The sequence below is a fragment of the Scyliorhinus canicula genome, chromosome 21, assembly GCF_902713615.1.
Source record: "Scyliorhinus canicula chromosome 21, sScyCan1.1, whole genome shotgun sequence".
NCBI classification, from domain to species: domain Eukaryota; kingdom Metazoa; phylum Chordata; class Chondrichthyes; order Carcharhiniformes; family Scyliorhinidae; genus Scyliorhinus; species Scyliorhinus canicula.
The window spans coordinates 42467925-42474120 of NC_052166.1; the positions used below are offsets into that span (position 1 = coordinate 42467925).

Sequence of the window (6196 nt, forward strand, 5' to 3'; positions counted from 1 at the left end):
TTCAGCCTCTCTGATGGTGGACTAAGTCTAGTCCCAGCTTCTCTGATCCTGAGTTAACTGGACCCCAGCCTCTCTGATGCTGGACTAACTCTAGATTCAGCCTCTCTGATCCTGGGCTAATTCTAGAACCAGCCTCTCTGATGCTGGGCTAATTCTGGAACCAGCCTCTCTGATGCTGGACTAACTCTAGTCCCAGCCTCTCTGATGCTGGACTAACTCTAGTCCCAGCCTCTCTGATGCTGGACTAACTCTAGTCCCAGCCTCTCTGATGCTGGACTAACTCTAGTCCCAGCCTCTCTGATGCTGGACTAACTCTAGTCCCAGCCTCTCTGATCCTGGGCTAATTCTGGACCCCAGCCTCTCCCTGTCGCAGCTGGCTTTGCAACCTCACCACTGCCTCGAGACCGGAAATTCCTGCCCGAGGTCAACAGACCTTTCGGTGGTCCGTCAAATTGTCTACCCCGCCTGCGACGATTCCCGTGGCGGGTGGGAGCAGACAATCTACTCCAGTGGCCAAAAGCAAGTTTGTAATCAGAAGCCAACTCCAACCTGCCAAGTTAGAACTGGGGGGTCACTATCAAAAAAATAAGAGGTCGCCCATTTAAGATTGAGGTGAGGAGAAATGTTTTCTCTTGGAGGTCGTGAGTCTCTGGAACTCTCTTCCTCAAAAAGCGTAGAAGCAGAGTTTAAGGCAAAGTTAGATACTTTATAGATACATGGGGGGAGGGGGTGAAAGGTTATGAAAGGTGGATGGGAATGTGTCACAATCAGGCCAGCTACAAAGGGCCAAGTAGTCAACTCCTGATCTCATAGTTTAACTTGGGCACCTTCAGCAGCTATCAATTTAAATATGGTTAAATTTGACCAACCAATAATTCCATTGAGAAATAAATACTCAATGGGAGAGTGATCTATTTGTGGCTAAAGATCGCAAGAAACTGGAGTGTGCTGAACTCACCCCAGCGCATCACACAAGCTTGCCACCCCCACATTGATTCTGTATACACCTCCCGCTGCCTCAGGAAAGCAGACAGCATTATCAGAGACCCTTCCCACCCAGACATTGCCTTCTTCCAGACCCTTCCATCAGGCAGTAGGTACAGAAGTCTGAAGACCCGCACATCCAGACATAGGAACAGCTTCTTCCCCACAGCTACAGGACTCCTCAACGACTCCCCCTCAGACTGCTCTGTTCCCTGTAAGAACACCATTAACAATGCCCCGTGCTGCTCGTGCTCATGTATTTGCTTTGTTTGGCCCCTTGTCCCACACTGTAACCAATCACTGTCGATGTACCATTTGTCAATGTTCTCTGTTGATTATTCTCTTTGTCTACTATGTATGTACTGTGTACTTTCCCTCGGCCGCAGAAAACTACTTTTCACTGTACTTCGGTACATGTGACAATAAATCAATTCAAATCAAATCAATAAAAGCAAATGACCATTTTCCGCTTTTGCTGCAGATATGGCGCTGGAGGCCTGCAGACATCTGGATTAAAAAGGGAGAAAGGAATAGATTGAGTAAATACAGACCAGTCAGCCGAACCTCTAGGGAATAAATTATTGGGGAAAGTTTTTGATGGATGGTAAAAAATGTAATTTAGCAAAGGAGAGATTGATCAAAGACAGTCAGCAGGGATTTGGTATGAGAAGGTCTTATCTGACTAACTTGATTGAATTTTTTGAGGGGAGCTAATGAGTAACAGGTTTGATGTTGTCCATGTGAATTTTAGCATGGCTTTTAATGAAGTTCCACATGGAAAACTGGTCCAATAAGCAGCAGGAACTGCAAAGTTCTCCACTGCAGACTCTCCACAGCTGTTCCTGTCAACACAGTCTGCTCTTGATCACCTGGGAACTGAGAGTCGGCAGGTATAAAACCAAGCTTCTGTCTAACTTGCTCCGCTGAATTGCGAGGAGCTGAACAGGTGGTTGGCAAGCATGGGCCTTGTGACAGGGCAATGACAAGAAGAATCAGCTACTCTGAGGATTTGACGCCCATAAGGTCCACTGATCTATTTGAGCTGCACGCAGAACAATAGTTTTCACTGTACCTCGCTGCATGTGACATTAAACCAATCCAATTCAAACCAAATTCCTCCTCCAAATTCCATCTTTTTTTAATTCTTTCATAAGACATAGATGCAGAATTAGGCCATTCGGCCCATCGAGCCTGCTCTGCCATTCAATCATGGCTGATATGTTTCTTATCCCCATTCTCCTGCCTTCACCCCATACCCCCTGGGCCCCTTATTAATCAGGAACCTCTGTCTTAAAGGCACTCGGGGACGTTGATTCCACAGCCTTCTGCGGCAATGAGTCCGACAGATTCATCTCCCTCTGGCTGAAGAAATTCCTCCTCCTCTCCCTTCAATCTGAGGCTGTGCTCTCGGGTTCTGGTTTCTCCAACTAATGGAAACATCCTCACCACATTCACTGTATCTCGGCCTCTCAGTTATCTGTAAGCTTCGATGAGATCCCCTCATCCTTCTAATCTCCATGGGATGTCAGCATCACTGGCTGGGCCAGTATTTGTTGCCATTCCCTAATTACCCTTGAACTGAGTGGCTTGCTACACCATTTCAGAGGGCAGTGAAAAGTCAACCACATTAATGTGGACCTGGAGTGACATGCAGGCCAGACCAGGTAAGGACTATCTAACTGAGTAGAAAAACTCTATGGGGACTCAGAGGAACACTCATTTAGAAAGGGCAGCTCACAAATTCTATTTTAATGAGACCTGAGCATATGTTTGCCTGCAAATGAGAGGTTAGTGTGTGTATTTGTTTCTATGGGGCGATTGTGTGTGTGAGAAGAGATGAGTGTGCGATGAAAATGAATGAAAAATGAAAATCGCTTATTGTCACGAGTAGGCTTCAATGAAGTTACTGTGAAAAGCCCCTAGTCGCCACATTCCGGCACCTATCCGGGGAGGCTGATACGGGAATCAAACCGTGCTGCTGGCCTGCTTGGTCTGCTTTAAAAGCCAGCGATTTAGCCTGGTGAGCTAAACCAGCCCCATAAATAGCAGAGGATGGTTTTGATCCATCGACCTCTGGGTTATGGGCCCAGCACGCTTCCGCTGCGCCACTCTGCTCCTTGAAGCCACTGTGTTCGATGCACGATCAATTGCACAAAGACGAGAGTTGGATACATCTGAGGCTTTATTGCTCTAAGATGTATGGCCTCCCACAGCAGCTGGCGAAATGGCTGTTGCACGGAGGACAACATATTTATACTCCGCCTACTGGGCGGAGCCAACAGGCAGGGACTACCGTCGTACCTGTAGTACAGGTCCTACCATACATCACCTAGGTGCAACAGTGGTGTACCACAGTGTGTGTGTGTGTTTGTGTGAGAGAGAGGTTTGTGTCTGAGAGGTGAGTGTATGTATGTGTTTGTGTGTGCGAGAGAGGTTAGTGTATGTGTTTTCCTGTGAGAGGTGAGTGTATGCGTTTGTGTGTGAGAGGTTACTGTGTACATATGTTTGTGTGTGAGGTGAGTGTGTGTATGTGTTTGCCTGTGTGAAAGGTGAGTGTGTGTGTTTGTGTGTGAATGAGAGATTAGTGTTTGTTTGTGTGTGAGGTGAGTGTGTTTGTGTTTGTGTGTGAGAGAGAGAGGTGAGTGTGTGTATGTTTGTGTGTGAATGAGAGGTTAGTGTTTGTGTGTGACGTGAGTGTGTATGTGTTTGTGTGTGAGAAAGAGCTTAGTGGGTGTGTGAGAGAGAGGTTAATGTGTTTGTGTGTGAGAGAGAGGTGAGTGTGTGTATGTTTGTGTGTGAATGAGAGGTTAGTGTTTGTGTGTGAGGTGAGTGTGTGTGAGGTGAGTGTGTATGGTCTGTGTGTGAGAGAGAGCTTAATGTGTGTGAGAGAGAGGTTAATGTGTTTGTGTGTGAGAGAGAGGTAAGTGTGTGTATATGTTTGTGTGTGAAATGTGTGTGTGTGTTTGTGTGAGGGAGAGGTTAATGTGTGTATGTATTTGAGTTTGAGAGGTGAGTGTGTGTATATGTTTGTGTGTGAAAGGTGTGTGTGTGTTTGTGTGAGGGAGAGGTTAATGTGTGTATGTATTTGAGTTTGAGAGGTGAGTTTGTGTATGTGTTTGTGTGAGGTGAGTGTGTGAATCTGTTTGTGAGAGGGATGTGTGTGTGAGAGAGAGGTGAGTGTGTATGCGTGAGAGGAATGTGGCTGTGTGTGAGAGAGATGTGACTGTGTGCTTATGTTTGTGTGTGAGGGAGAGATGAGAGTGTGTGAGAGAGAGAGGGATGAGAGTGTATGTGTGAGAGAGAGAGGTGAAAATGCGTATGTGTGTGAGAGGAGTGAATGTGTGTGTGAGAGGAGTGAATGTGTGTGTATGTGTTTATGTGTGAGGTGAGTGTGTGAATGTGTGTGTGAGAGAGCGGGGTGAGTGTGTATGTGTGAGAGGGATTTGTGTGTGTGAGAGAAGAGTGAGTGTGTATCTGTGAGAGAGAAGAGTGAGTGCTTGTGAGAGGGGTGAACGTGTTTGCGAGGGAGAGTGAGTGTGCCTGTGTCTGTGATGTAAATCTAGCTCTCCATGCGTATTCCTAATACTAAATAAATTTGTGAGGGGAAAAAAGCAGCAGCACTCCTCCCATTAAAAATGTCAAAAAGAGCATACGACTTAAGTACTTTGCTAAATAAGAGAACTTTTTAATTATAATAAATATATACATATAAGAAATAGACAAAAGTTTTCCAAATGTGCTTTTGTATTTTTGTACCTATTGAGCAAAAAAACAATTATTTTTTCCTGGTTTAACTCTCGAACATATTAGGATCATTTCTCAGGGGTTCCATCAAAAGGAGATCAAAAGGGTCTGTGGCCAGAAACATTTGGGAAACCCCGATTTAACTCAACATTGGCCAGGAATCAAACACATAATCGGTATAGCTTAGTTCCAGACCTGGAAGGGGACTTGACAAACAACTGTCGGGTAGCAACACTCCATATAATTTTTCAAACAAGCTTGAAAACTGGGTCAACCTGACTTCATTTATTCAAGATGTTGTCCAGAGGCTAGCCAATAAAGCAGATTGTGCTTTAAAAAATAGTTTGCATTCTCTGCGGCTTATAATGCTAATGTTACACTACTCCAACTGCTCTGTCACACAACTACGTATCTTCCAAACTTTGAGCAAGAGGTTTCTCCAAATACATCATCCCACCTCGTTCCTGTTACACTGTTTTATTCTTATCAGTTCTCCTGGCTGCCTATTGTTTCTCTTCTGGTTTTGTTTTACAAGCCTTTTCATACAACCCGGGAACTCTTGAAACCCACACCAGACTTCAATAGCGATGGCCTACAATAAGACAGCAATACTGACATAAACAATCGGTCAGTCATCCCCTCTCAGTGTAACAGGATTCCATTTTTAAGAAAGGGAACGAATTAACTTACATCTTTAAACAAAGGCACAGGACCTAAAATAAAAACAGAATGCATGACAGGATATAGATGGATTGTGAAAAATGAACCATTATTGGCCAACCCTAAAAATAATTGACTGTCTTTACTCAACTGTTTTACTTTCCATTGCATCCTGCTGTGTTTCCTCTTTGAAACCAAGCTCAGTTTTGGTCCAAACGTGAATGGCAGCCAGAAAAATGGAAACATTGCCATATAGCTCTGGTCACTATATATAACTACATTCAAATACGATCAGAAAGAACACGTCATTGGCTTTGCTACACTACAGGAATTGTCCCAGTGTATTTGAGAACTATGATCAAAGGGTAACATGATTCTGATGTAAATACAGATCCTGTGGCACCAAGCATCAGCATGGTTTGCAAAAGGAAATATCGAGCTGATGTTTTCCTGGTATATTTTGAATATTGATTTCTAATCTTTCCCTCGTAGTGTCACTATGCCTGTATGAACCTTCCAGTGCCCGAGTTCCCTGCCTGGTCTTTGATAAGATAAATCTTCAATTAATGCTAAAGGAAACTTGTGGAATGGAATAGCAACAACTAAATAGCACAATAGCTCTCTGTATTTAAATTATTGATAGCTTAAATTTACAATTGTTCTCTATTACAGCTGTACAAGACTTCAATGCATTTTCGCAATGCTATTCATTGGTACTGTAACACGTAGTCATGTAATATTCATGCCAACGTAACTCATGCACCATTTTCATCTTTCTATGCTTAACATTCAAACTCAACATCTGCTC

At 44.1% G+C, this 6196-nt stretch overlaps 1 non-coding gene across 1 annotated transcript; it reads right to left on the reverse strand.

The window, feature by feature from the left end:
• Positions 1–3027: 3027 nt before the first annotated feature.
• Positions 3028–3099, reverse strand: trnam-cau. Its single transcript has one exon. It is a non-coding gene; the product is annotated as a tRNA-Met (tRNA).
• Between the last annotated feature and the right edge of the window lie 3097 nt (positions 3100–6196).